The following is a 14,255-nucleotide window of genomic DNA, read 5'->3' as shown; positions in this document are numbered from 1 at the left end:
AGTGGGGGGTAACACAAGGGAGACACGAAGCATGAGCGGGGGTGGGGAGGACAGGGGAGACACGGGGCATGAGCGGCGGTTGGGGGGAACAGGGGAGACAAGGGGCATGAGCAGGGGGTAAGGGGGCAAAGGAGAGAGACACAGGGCATGAGCAGGGGGTATGGGGAATGGGACGGAGACACGGGGCATGAGCAGGGGTGGGGGGGAACAGGGCTCACACGGGGCATGAGCGGGGGGTGGGGGGGAACAGGGCACACACGGGGCATGAGCGGGGGGTGGGGGGAACAGGTCACACATGGGCCATGAGCAGGGGGTGGGGGGAACAGGGATCACACTGGGCATGAGCGGTGGGTGGAGAGTAACACGAGGGAGACACGGGGCATGAGCGGAGGGTGGGTGGAACAGCAGAGACACGGGGCATGAGCGGGGGTGGGGAGAACAGGGAAAACACAGGGCATGAGCGGGGGGTGGGGGGGAATGGGAGGGAGACACAGGGCATGAGAGGGGGGTGGGGGAACAGGGCACACACGGGGCATGAGCGGGGGGTGGGGGGAACATGGCACACACGGGGCATGAGCGGGGGGTGGGTGGAACAGGGCACACACGGGGCATGAGCAGGGGGTGGAGGGATGAGGGGACACATGGGGCATGAGCAGGGGATGGGGCAACAGGGGAGACATGGACCATCAGTGGGGTGTGGGGGGGAACAGGGCACACACAGGGCATGAGCAGGGGGGTGGGGGTAACACGAGGGAGACACAGGGCATGAGCAGGGGTGGGGTGGAACAGGGGAGACACAGGGCATGAGCAGGGGGTGGGGGAACAGGGAAAACACAGGGCATGAGCGGGGGGTGGGGGGAACAGGGCACACACGGGGCATGAGCGGGGGAACAGGGCACACACGGGGCATGAGCGGGGGGTGGGGGAACAGGGGACACACAGGGCATGAGCAGGGGGTGGGGGGAACAGGTGAACAGGGGAGACACAGAGCCTGAGCGTAGGTGGGGGGAAAGGAGGGAGACACGGGGCATGAGCGGGGGTTGGGGGAACAGGGGAGACACGGGGAATGAGCGAGGGGCGGGGGGGAACAGGGCACACATGGGGCATGAGCAGAGGGTGGGGGTGAACGGGAGGGAAAAAGGGGGCATGAGCAGGGAGTGGGGGGAACAGGGCACACATGGGGCATGAGTGGGTGGTGGGGGGAAGGAGGGAGACACGGGACATGAGCGGGGGGTGGGGGGAACAGGGGAGGCACAGGGCATGAGCAGCGGGTGGGGGGGAAAGGAGGGAGAGACGGGACATGAGCAGGGGGTGGGGGGGAACGGGAAGGAGAAACGGGGCATGAGCGGGGGTGGGGGGAGATGGAGGGAGACACTGGCCATGAGTGGGGGATGGGGGGAACAGGGGAGACATGGGGCATGAGCGGGGGGTGGGGGAAATGGGAGAGAGACACGGGCCATGAGCGGGGGGTGGGGGGAACGGAAGAGAGACACGGGCCATGAGCTGGGGGTGGGGGGAACGGGAGAGAGACACGGATCATGAGTGGGGGGTGGGAGGAACGGGAGGAACACAGGGAGCTTACTGTGCAACGCTCTGATGAACCGATGAACAAAGATGGCGGGCGTCTCTCACAATGCGACGCACTGCACGCTTCATGGCAGCCAATAGCAAAGCATGCCAGATGTCCGCGGACATCACGCAAGTGATTGCCCATTCCCCGTCCAGTCCGCGGAGCAAACAGGGCAGTGTGTCCTCGAAGCGGACACAGATATCATTAATTTTTTTCACTTAAATTTTTGTCATTTTTAAAAAAAACTACTGGACAGATTTACACCAAATAAAAAAAGCACGATGTCGGGACCAAGCCGTCGCTCCTGCCGCAAATTTGGTGTAAATCCGACCAGCGGTTTGGGCAGTAGGCATGAGCAAAGTTTTTTCCCATTATGTCTATGGAAAAAAAGTTTTGGGACCCCCCTTATAACTTTGCCCCCTAAACCAAACCTCACTAATCTTTGCAAAAAAAATTAGAGTGACCCATATACTTTTGTTGCAAAGTTTGGTGAGGATTCGTCCAGGGAGAGCGAAGTTATAAGCCACCCAAAAATGGCTCTTCCTACGGAAAGAGCAACTTAACCATAACTACACAGCCACTACTGTGGCTGTGTAATACATATATACATATATATATATTCAGCGCTACTAAAAACCTATGAAATTCAGTGAAAAATCTTTGTTAAAGGGACGTTATGGTTCCAAGTAAAACCGAAAAACCCTTGAAATTCGTTTGTTATGGTAAGCTAAGCAACCATAACTCGTGCCACCACCGTGCACTTCTAAGACTAACACCCAGGACATCAAAGATGACATCACAAATGTCATTGATGTCCGCGGACATGCAACGTGTTCGTTGATTGGATGGTGAAGAGCGTGAAGCGTGTCGGATTTTCGGGAACGCCCGCCATCTTGGATTCGCGGACATCCGCGGACAGCGCGGTCAAACTTTGTTGAAAAATACTATTTAGTACAGTGTGTTGTTGTGTGAAAGTGTTTGGGGATGATGGGGGAGTAAGAGATGGGTTAAATGTTTTATTTATTTAGGTGGTAGACTCCCCTGTTGTGTTCGCTTTTTCCACAGACAACACAGATGTTCTAAAATGTTCTAAATAAATGAAATGGGGGTGTTCTGAGGACACTATGCGTGTCCGTATTGTTCGCATGCAAGCTGAAAGTGTTCTAAGAACACTGGTGGTGTCCTGAAATGTTCGAAAAAAATAAACAAAATGGGTGTGTTCTCAGGACGGTAAGCCTGTTCATTTTGTTCACAGGCAAGTTGAATCTGTTCTAAGAACACATCATGTGTCCTGGGATGTTCGTCAGTAAATAAAATGGGGGTGTCCTGTGGACGGTATGCCTGTCTGTTCTGTTCGCAAGCAATTTCAAATTGTTCTAAGAACACATGTTCGCAAGCATGTTCAAAGTGTTCTTAGAACACATTATGTGTCCTGGGATGTTCATAAATAAACAAAATGAGGGTGTCCTGAGGACGCTATGTCTGTCCGTCCTGTTCGTAGGCAAGTTGAAACTGTTCTAAAACACTCATGATGTCCGCGGACATTGAAAGTGTCCATATGGCATAGTTGAAATGTTTGATTCTATGGGTGTGATATGCTGCAATGGTTGTGGCTAGGGCATAGAGTCTTGGGAGCATGGCCATGCACCCAAGACTCTATGTCCTGGCCACAACCACTGCAGCATATCACATCCATAGGGGATTATAACTTTTGGATCCAAGAACAAATTTATAAGCAACAAAGATATAAGCCACTATGGATGTGATATGCTGTGGTGGTTGTGGGCAGGGTCTATAGTCTTGGGTGCATGGACAAGATCAAATTTATAGGCAGCAAAGTTATAAGTCACTATGGGTGTGATTTGCTGTGATGGTTGTACTTTATATAATATACTTACTGTTTGGTTTAGTAACTGGAGTGCATGTATTTCTTGTTTATCTCTGTGATAAAAGATAAGATCATGTTAGTATTGGTATTTTGGAACAACTTATAACATTGAAAAATCAACTTCTTTTTTTTACCCTCATATTTAGTAGATTACAAACCAGTGTACTGTGCAATTTGCTCAATTTCTGTGTTTGTTGCTAAAATCATTGGGTCTGTGGGAGAAAAAAATCCATGTTGGATTTGTTATGCTACAGTCTATTTGTTTGTTTGTTTTCAGTGTTCACTTGTTGTTTCTGTCTAATGCTCTATATATTGACTTGTTGCAGATTTTTGGAGCAGTTAGATACCTGAAGTGGTATTGATTTATCTATTTGGATATTGTAAAATTTTGGGTTAGTTAGATACTATTTGGTGTATTCTAACTGTCTACTTTTTGTTATAATGTAGTGGTATTGATTTATCTGTTTGGTTATTGAAAATCTTGGGGTAGTACCAGTTGGCGTATTCTAATTGTTTCTATTTTTATATAATTTATTGGTATTCATTTATCTGTTTAGTTGTTGTAGAATCTTGGGGCAGTTATATAGCTGTTGGCATATTGTAACAGTTTATAGTTTTCTAATAGAAGTTTAGTTAATGTTTAAGTACAGTTTAGTTAATAAATGTTGGTTTTAAGAAATTATAATGAAGTGGTATTGATTTATCTATTTGGATATTGTAAACTTTTGGGGTAGTTAGATACCATTTGGCATATTCTAACTGTCTATTTTTTGTTATAATGTAGTGGTATTGATTTATCTGTTTGGTTATTTAAAATCTTGGGGTAGTTAGATACCAGTTGGCGTATTATAACTGTTTATTTTTTTATATAATTTAGTGATATTCATTTATCTGTTTATTTGTTGTAGAATCTTGGGGCAGTTATATATCTGTTGGCATATTGTAACAGTTTTTAGTTTTCTAATAAAAGTTTTGTTAATGTTTAAGTACAGTTTAGTTACTAAATTTTGGTTTTAAGAAGATTAAATAAGTGTTTGTAAGATTTGCAGGTAATCTGTGCTTTAGAGTAATGGTACTATCATTACATTCAAACCATCCACAATTTTTTTTATATATGCAGTGTAGTGACCTGCATTGGTTGTGGCTCCTGTGTGGTAGATTATGCCTATTGTTGTGAAGGTTTTCTTTCCAAGTGATACTTGACCATGTGTGAATCCAGTCAGCTTGCAGTTGTTTTTGGTACCATCTGCATTTTAACGTAGAAGCATTAGTATTACGCATTTACTATGTGTTTGTATTTGTAAGGTGGAGTGATTATCTGAATTGCAGGTAGTACATAATCTGTCATGGTTTGCATTGTATACAAGTTGCTTAAATGGAACAGATTCACAGTTAGGTATCGATACATACACAAAGCGTTCATTAGGGATTTGTACCTGTGCCACATTTTTGCAGAGGGTGCATTTATGTTTCCACTTGTATGAAACCTGAAAGATTTCATTTATAGGTATGTTTTTGTTTTCCAGTATTTGTAGTAAGTACATTAGAAATTCTTGTGGATGGTCTTGTGAGTTTATAGTGAATTTCACAGTTCCAGCACAGTATTCCAATTCTTGTCTTATTCCATTAACACTGTATGTGTTGGCAGGATTGTTGCTCGCATTGCTATGAAGGACTAACATTTGCAAACACAATTGGTCTGTATTGTGTAGCAAATGTTGTCAACAATTGGTGGCAATTGGAATAGAATAGTTATTGCTACATTTGCATAGCAATTTACACCCGTTATATTTGAAAATTTGAATGGACCAGATAGTTCTGTGTCCAAGTCATTTTTTCAGAGTGTGTTTTGCTTCTTTGAAGCAGTACCTGAGTTACTTGGAGTAGTAGATTCTTCTTTGGTTGTAGTAATTGATGAAGTATAAGCTTCTTTTACTCGCTTTGGCAGTATTGCAATGAGATCCTATTGCATTTCTGTTTGAAGTAATTTTCTTTTACAACATTTTTTTTTTTTGTGGAACAAGATAGGCTTTTAGATGGGGGTGTACAGTGAATGTAGTCTATTGTATTCTAAAATGCAGGGCATATCAGCCTTTACTTTGCTTGCATCAAAGTTGATTAGAAATAGACCGTCAAGTGTACGTAAGCGTGATAGTGCTACGCAGCTCATGCCTTCTTTAAAGACTGTGTTCCCAATATCTATTAATGCCTTATCTAGGATAAGACCTTGTGATTTGTGAATGGTGACTGCTTATCCTAGAGTTAGAGAAAATTGCTCTCTGCGTACATACATGTCTTTGAAAAGAAGGAATCGAGCTGTTGAACGTCTTATCTTTTTTACTTCTGATAGTTTGTCAAAGAGAATATTGACAAATTCAATGTTGTTGTCAAGTGGCTATGTTTGAAAGCCAACAACTATAACGAGTGCTCCATTAACTAGTCCTTGCTCCACGTCAAGGTTACATTTAACCATTACTCTAAGGTTTAAAGATAATTTTAATATTTTCTCCAAACCAGTCGAGATAGAGTTTTCGAAGGTATTTAGTCTTGCTGTGGCTTGTTGAAACATGGGTAGTGTCATACCATGTATGTCCAGTTTGTCTGTTGAACACATTTCAATTATTGGTTGGATTTCTTTTTTCAACATTGTTTAATTGAATTTTGAACAGCTTGCAATAGTTGGCATTAAGGACATACAAGTGACATTTTTCTGTGCTAATTTTTCCATGACATCAATAGCACATGAATTATGGTCATACAGTGCATGGATGTCCCGGGTTTTTAATGTTGATTGTGCTTCTTGAGGTAGTACGCCAACTCCAATACTTTTTAAAATGTTGGCGTAAGTGAGGTCTGCAGACTGGTGCATGTTTTCTGTTAAATCTCTGTATTGGAAATTTTGCCAAAGGTTGACATTTCTTATGCTGCCAACAGTTTTACGGCAGAGTTTGTGTCCTAAGGTTTTAAAAATAGGTTCACCTTTCACTGGTGTCAATTGAAGATCTCCAAAAACAATAATGTGTTTTCCTCCAAAGAGCTCTTCGTAGTTTGTTTTGAGTACTTCTTGTAATCTGAGGTGAATCAAGGCCAACATTAGGTTGGAGACCATGCTCACTTCATCTATTGGTAGCATTTTGATTTGTTTTAACACTCTGCATAGTTCCATTACAGCTTCTGTAGAAAGTTTGTAATATTCTAATTTGTTTTGGTGTTCTGGAAGGAGTAGTAATCGGTGTAAAGTGACATTGCCTATGTTGTGGGCAGCTAAACCTGTGGGGGCAGTTACAACAGCTGACAGTTTGATGTTTGTCAATTGTTGAAGGAACCTGTTAACCACTGACGTATAGTAGTATAGGTTTGTAATTTCGGCAGGTACATTCTTTATTTTCATGTTGTACAGTATGTGCAATTTGCTTTGTTACTTCTTGAAAAATGGTACACTGCTCATTGTTCAGTTTTGATTGCAGTACAATTAAGTCTCCTGAATCTTCTTCATAGTGACACATGGTGTTTTCTACTTCTGTCATAGCTAATTCTGCCTCATTTGCTATTAGTGGCTGTCCAAGTGGTTCTTGGCTTCCTGTCATAGAAGGTTGACTACTGTTGGGAGTGACTTTATCTAGTTGGGCCTGGAGTTCTTCTTCGTGTTGCTGTTCATTGTGGAACATTGTTTTGTACTGTGTAAAGTTTACATCGGTTATAGAGCTTTCTTTTGCTTTGAGATCGTCTTCATAGGAGTCATAGATATCTAGTAACTCTTATTCTATTCTCCATGGTTTGAAAAGTTGTAGCAGGGACTTATAATATAGTTCTTTATGTTGAGGAGTTTTAAATGACAATTTGATATGAATAATTAAGCTTTGTTTTGTAAGTTTCACTAAGTTGCCTTCACAATTTGTCACTATGTATCTACCTTTATTTTCATCTGGTTTTATATTATTTTTGTATGTGAAGTTTTGGGCTATGTGGTATAGAGACATGGTTTCCAAAGTGGTACTCCTGTTTGGGGAGTATGTGTCTAGTGAATTGTTTTTTAAAATGCCTTGGCTGTTGCGATCATTTTTGGCTATTGTTTCTATTTTGTCATATGATTTGAGAACGCTTTTTCTAGATTTAGCAGGACCAAGTCTTAGCCATACTATATTTTCAGATTTTCTATACCAAGCAGCACCGGTTAAACAAACTGCAGCTTCATAGCAGCCACATTCTCTATGAGATAGCATTTTTATGGCTAAGCTGTACAATTTCTGAGACAGTGGGCCTCATTCCGAGGTTGGTGGTCGTCATGGCGCTATTTGCACAATGACTGCCACCGATGTCTCATTCAATGGGGACTTACTGGTGTAGTCCGACCCTTGCGGGACCGGTAAGTCCCCATTGAACATGCCTTTCCCCATTCCCATTTGAGCCCCCATAGGGCTTAATGGGAATGGGGAGCGGGCTAATAACTGGCTCACGACTTTCAAGCCCGTTATTAGCGCCCTGGTCCCGTAAGGGACGTGTGGTCAGACCACACATTCCTTACAGTCCCCGCCAAGGGACCTTGGAATAGGGTGGTAAGGGATTACCAGCACCGGTCCCCCTACCGGTGCCCGGTATCCCCTACCACCCACCTTTTAATGACCCTCAGTGTTTTGTCTGATGATAGGTCATCCCAGGGGTCTTGTAACATATTGTGCAACTGCAGTGGAATTGTCTGCAATGTACTGCACATCTATGTTTGCATTCCATAAGAGGGCAATGATTGCATTGTAATCATTGATATATTTTGCTTCTTCTGTTCTTTTTATGTAATATGTGATCTTAGTTGATTTACCTTTATTATTTCAGTTGTTTCCCTCAGGTTTTCTTCAATATTCAAAAAAAGGTAGCAGGCGCTCCTCTCCAGAAAGAACATGGCATGATAACCTGTTCTGAACATGGCATGATAACCTGTTCTGAGATGAGAGTTTGCAGCACACACTTTTTGCTCACTGTACCTTTCACAATATTAAATTCTTTGTAGTATTCATTGTTGTCTTTTAGATATTGCAAGGCTTGTCTAACTTTATGTAAGTCTATGAGTTGTCTTTTGTAGGTACACCATTTACTAAGACAATTAAAGATTGCTCTATTGGATGTTGCACTCCTAGAGTGCATACCTTTTCTTTCAGGTTTAATGGTAAATAAACTACTTTGCCACAAACGCCTTTCACTAATTTTGAGGGAGGTAATTTTGATGTTTTTGGTTGAAGGTGTATTATTGCTTGAAATGGATGCACTGTTTTAATTATGATGCTCTCATATAAATTGAGTTGTTTGCAAGGGTTTTGGTGGTGGGAATAATTCTAAGTTATTTGTGATAGCACGAGAAGGAGTTGGGTGTTGTCAAGTTATGCAGTGCAGTAACTGCAAAGTATTAAGGGGTCATTTATTTCGTATTTGTTTTCTGCTATAAGGTAGAGAGCTAATTCAAACCATTTGGAATTTTCATTGTCTTCTATTTTGTAAGTTATGTCTACAGTTCTTGTGCTACTTTTATACAACGTTCTTTGGCAACACACACACACACACACATAGTTTGGTACTTCAGTGGATGTTATTTTATAATTTCTTTTTTGTATATGTGTAGTAGAAGGTTGCCATTTGTAGAATTGTTCCTAGTCTGTTGTAAAGGTATTGCATTTTGTAAGTGGCTTTCACTTTCAAAATATTTTCTCTGGATATGCTCTATTTCTTTGAGTAGGTCTTCGCTGTACTATGTAGAAGATTGTTATTTAAATGGTCTAATGCTAAAGCTAGACTTTTAGCATATTACACTTTATGGACTAGATTTTTTATAGTTGAATGATGTGTTGATATCATTTTTATGTGATGGAAGGTGCTTTTGCAATTAGGTCCTGAAATGCATGCTAAGGAATGTCCTTGTAGTCCTGTGTGTTTGCGCACTGGCAGGTATCCATATTTTGTAGAAGTTTAAATTCGTCTTTGCCTTTTACATATTGATTGAGGAACTGGCATAAAGATTTGAAAGATTTTTTTTGTCAATGTTACACATTGACGTGCATTTGTATATTGGACGTTTTGGTTCAGTAGGATGGAGAGGTGATACTGAGTTTTCTGGTGATATTTTTGTGAGCAGTGTTTCTTGTTCCATAATGGTATTATTAAGTTTTTCATACACTCGTCCACTGCTATGTATGGCAATTGTGTTTGTTTGCTTTTGTTTGTATGCTTCGTCAATGCAATATGGTTCTGTGCTCATGGTGTGACTCCATTCACCTCCACAGTTATTTTTGTTGACATTCCGTTTATTGAGAAGTCTTTTTTGTAATTTAGTAGTTAGTTTTGTTAGTGGTTTCATTCTTTTTAACACTAAAATAAATAACTTCCTTTTGAGAAGGATTGCACTGTCTATGATAGCTTCTAAGTTTAATTTTCTACGGTAGGTTTTAAGGGTTGTGCATGATTTCTCTCCTGTTTTTATAAGATTCTGAAGGACTCTGTGGCGGAACATTTTTGCTAAAATACTTTTTTTGGTATGGTTACTTGCCACTACATCAAGATTTATAGGAGCAGTCTTAGCAGTAGTGGTAGATACATTCTTGTAAATCACTTTCTGTTTCGATTTACATTTTGAAAGAGGAGGCAAAATGTTTTTTTTGCTTAATGACTCTATTAGATCTTTTGTTTGAACTTTTTGAAAAAATTATCTAGAAATGGATGCTTATTTTGGACACTTATATTTTCATTTGCTCTACTTCTGCGTTGCTTTCTATGGACTTGCTTTTTGGTAGGCATTCTTTGGGGTCTGTTGAAAAAAAAAAGGTATGGGTTGGGCTGTTCTGCAATGTATGTGTGCTGTGCGTATGAGTGTCTGAGTATGATGGTAAGGATGTGTGTGGTGGTGTGTGATTGTGCATTTGGCAGCTGCAACTAGTTGGGAAGGCTATTCTTGTATTTGTGTGTTACTATACTGGTGTTCAGATGCCAGTAGAAAGTAAGCTGGTGGTGAGGAGAAGCACTAACTAAATCTTATGCTACAGAATTAAAACAGGTCTTTGTTCTGCAATACTAACATTCTAGGGGCTGATTTATGGAATTTGTGCACCAAAGAAATCGGATTTGTGCGCCATTCTGCCAGCAAATCCCTCTTTAAAAAAATGCAGATTTATGGGCAGAATGGTGCACAAATGCCTGTTTTTCGGTGCAACAAATTTCATGAATCAACCCCACAGTGTGTTTGAGTAACAGTAAGAATATTATGGTAGTATTGTACTTACTTTTTTTGTTTGGAATGAGCAGGTTTCTTCTGAGTTGTTGTTTGTATTTCAGATGCTGCTGCTTTTCAGGAGATTGGTCTTCACTGCAATTGTAAAAGAAAGAAGTTCATAATTTTGTGTGTTTATAGCACTGATGTTAATTTAGACATTGATTTTTATGTTTTTGTAGTAGTATTCTTGTTTGATAACTGAGCATAGAATGCACATGAACTTTCCTTTGCCTATGTGCATCCTGTATATGTTACGTAGAATCTGTTAGTTGAACATGCTTTACAAATAAATATAATTGTAAGCATATAATTCTCACTTGGCTTCTTAAGGCTGTGTTATTGGATGTTAGGAGATATAATGATATACTTACTTTGCAAATTGTATAAGGTAAATGGCAGAAACTGTGTAGAAAAGCATAGAATGTATGCATTTGTGAAGGTGTGGGTAACAAAGCAGAAGGAAGTGATGTACAGGCAGTGGTGTTATTTCAGCTGGGAGCTTTTCAATGATAGTGTCTATCTGTCTGAGTTTATAGAGATGCATGAACTTATCCTGGCTGTGTGTAATTTTATAATACAATACTAAGTGTTTTTCTCCAATTATACTGTTATTTCTCTCATCTTTTAATATTATAATTTTTTAGATAGTTGTGTGTGTAAAAAACAATTTAGATAGCAGACAGGTTTGGAAGTGACAGCTCATTATAGCAGATGGGAAAATAATAGTAAGTTCATTTTATAGGTTATACAGGTAATTGGCAGTTACTCTGTTTATATGTATTTATAAGAGTTGTACATATACTCTGCATCAAATATGCATACCTGTAGTTTGTATTCATGCATGTGGATATGCATGCAGCTGCAAGTAGAAATCTTGAAGACTTGTACAGTAGTTTTTGTAGTAGGTGCTTTCCAATGATATGAGGCTTGTACTCGGAGTGATCAACAGTACATTTAAGTGCTGAACTCTGATGATGGAGTTAGATGTGGAGGTCTTCGATGTGATTGGTGGATGGTCGTGTGACTGCTTAGCTGTATCCAATGAGGGTATGGCACAAAGAGTGAAGTGGAAAGGGTAGAAGGACTGTCTAAGAGATACGCACTGCGCAGACACAGCGGCTCTCCGTGGACAGGGCGTGCCACATCCAGGGTTTTCCAGCAAATCCAGCATGGAAAGGGGGCTGTAGGGATTAGCCAATAAGGTTTTGAGGTTGTGGATTTGTGTTGAAAGAGACTGTGTGTAGTGAAGATGGCAGAGGTGGAGAAAGTCAGGGTGTTGGTGGTTGGAGATATGTTTGTGCATGGTTTATAGCAGTATGCTCAATGCAGACATGTGGCAAACAATTTTGATGTTAAAGGAGTGGAGGTGGTGTGGAGCACTGTGCCTGATTGCAATGTACAGGGAATTGTACAAGTTCGTGAAGATATGGGCATGATGGACAGTCCCCATATGGTAGTTTTGCACTGTGGTGGTTTGCATTTGGGCTATGTCGGTGCCCCTACTTTGTTGGCAGATATGGAACACTTGGTTCAAGCAATAATAAACATGCTTTCAAATGCCAAAGTTATTTTTTGTGGATTAGTACCTAGAGCAATATCGGAATGTAGTTCTGTTTTTTGTCCTCAGCAAAACATTGCTAGGTTTGTTTGTTTGTTTGTTTATTTATAGGGTGCCAGAAAACACTTGGGTAGCTGGGTGCACAGAATAACAAGAATGCTTAGAACTTGGTTACAGGTGTGGAATTAACCGAGGCATGTGTGCTTTCATGCTTAGAGCTGGTATGTTCTTCTGTAATAATGAGAATAGTGATTCCAGTAATGCTGTTTATTTTAACGAAGATGGCATTTCTTTATCTTTTACGGGAAATGCCATGTTGTTTTGGAATATAAGGGTTGCGTTGGAGAAGGTTTTGTGAAGATTTTAGGAGTAAAGTAAGAAAAAAAACAAAAAAAACATACAAAATAACAGGTGTCTGTCAAGCATCTGCAAAAAAACCCCAAAAAAACAGCTCTTTTCAGCGCCAACCTCAAATGGGAAATGGGGCACACTATTTAAATTTTAATTCACCATGCTAAGATTTTCGATATGTCTGCGGACATGGCGGTAGTCCTTGGACAACGCGTATTACATACAGGGATTTTGGGGTGGAGAGGTGTGCAAATGAGAAAGATTAGAGGAAGGGATTGGTCGATAAAGTTTACTGGGTGTGTTGTGTAAGGAGAGAGTTTGTTACAAAGTCTTTTTCCTGAGAGAAGAACAGATAGCTATGACTTTGTGTTTTAGAAACAGATTATCTGGATTTTGGGAGACTCATGGATACATTGGTTGGAGGTGCATGCAGAACGATGTGGAGTAGCTGCAGATCTTGAATTCCCTCATGTGGAAGTGCAATGGCATGGAGTGCGTGGAATGAAGTGGCTGGACTTGGTACCTCTGTGTGCTACTTTGGAGACACAGCATCATCCAGACATAATTATAATAAATTGTGCAGGGAACAGTTTCTAACATGTGTCTGGAATTTTTTTGCAATTTGCAATGAAAGAAGGACTTGCGAAGGTCATGGACATGTTTCCAAATTCCCAAGTATTTTTTTCTTGTATTGCGCAGAGACAAATGTGGCTGTGTTCTTCTTCATTTGGTCCACAAATGGAGAAAATGAGGCACAATGTCAATAAGGCTGTTTGTGCCTTTTTAAGAGATGTTAGCATGTCTTCTTTTCACAATGAAAATATTATGTTTCATAGCACACATTTTTCGCAGAGATGGAGTCCATCTTACTTATGCTGGCAATCAGATTTTTCTGAAAAATGTACAAAATGCATTGCAACCTTTTTTGGAATTACAGCCATCCATTTTGCAGTAGGTGTTGACCATTTGAAGGTTTTCAAACACAAACAAACACCTCCAAAAGGCTCTTTTCAGAGCCACCACTTCCTCCTAGAGAAAAGTGCAATGGTTATGATGGAAAGCACCCCATAATTTAAGATGTCCGCGAACAGTCCGCGGACTCCAAAAAAATGCACAGGACCCAGCTCCATTTATTTGACACTTCTATTTTTAAACTGTGAAAGGTGGCTCTGAAAGAGCCTTTTTTTGGGGTGGTTGTTGTTTTATATATATTTTTTTTTTTTTACACAAGTAACACTGGGAAAGGAGGGGAAAGGAGGGTGAGGAAGGAACACCAACAACAGGAATAAGAAAGGGCAGGTGGAGAGAGGAAGATGTAGGGTGGGCCTTATTCAGGTAGTGGGCAGTTCTCTCGTGCTCCTTTACCGCAGTCTTGAAAGCACTCCGAAGATTCTCCCCCTGCAGAGTACTGAGTCACAGTATATGCACAATATTGTGACCCTCGAAAGGTAAGGATCAACAGCATCATGGATGGCCTGTGAGGCAGCTGGAGGGTTGCGCTGTCCCATAGGAGTGTCTCTTGTGGTGACAGGAGCGGAAGCAGAGGATGTTGTAGAGGAACTCAACCTATTACGTTTATCACAAGGTACAACCTTGCGAACAGCCCCACCATGGAACAACCTAAGGTGTCGCTTCA

This window comes from Ambystoma mexicanum, chromosome 6p, assembly GCF_040938575.1.
Source record: "Ambystoma mexicanum isolate Mex_15411 chromosome 6p, UKY_AmexF1_1, whole genome shotgun sequence".
NCBI lineage: Eukaryota > Metazoa > Chordata > Amphibia > Caudata > Ambystomatidae > Ambystoma > Ambystoma mexicanum.
The sequence above is the reverse complement of the archived record's forward strand: the minus strand, read 5'-3'. Positions refer to the sequence as shown.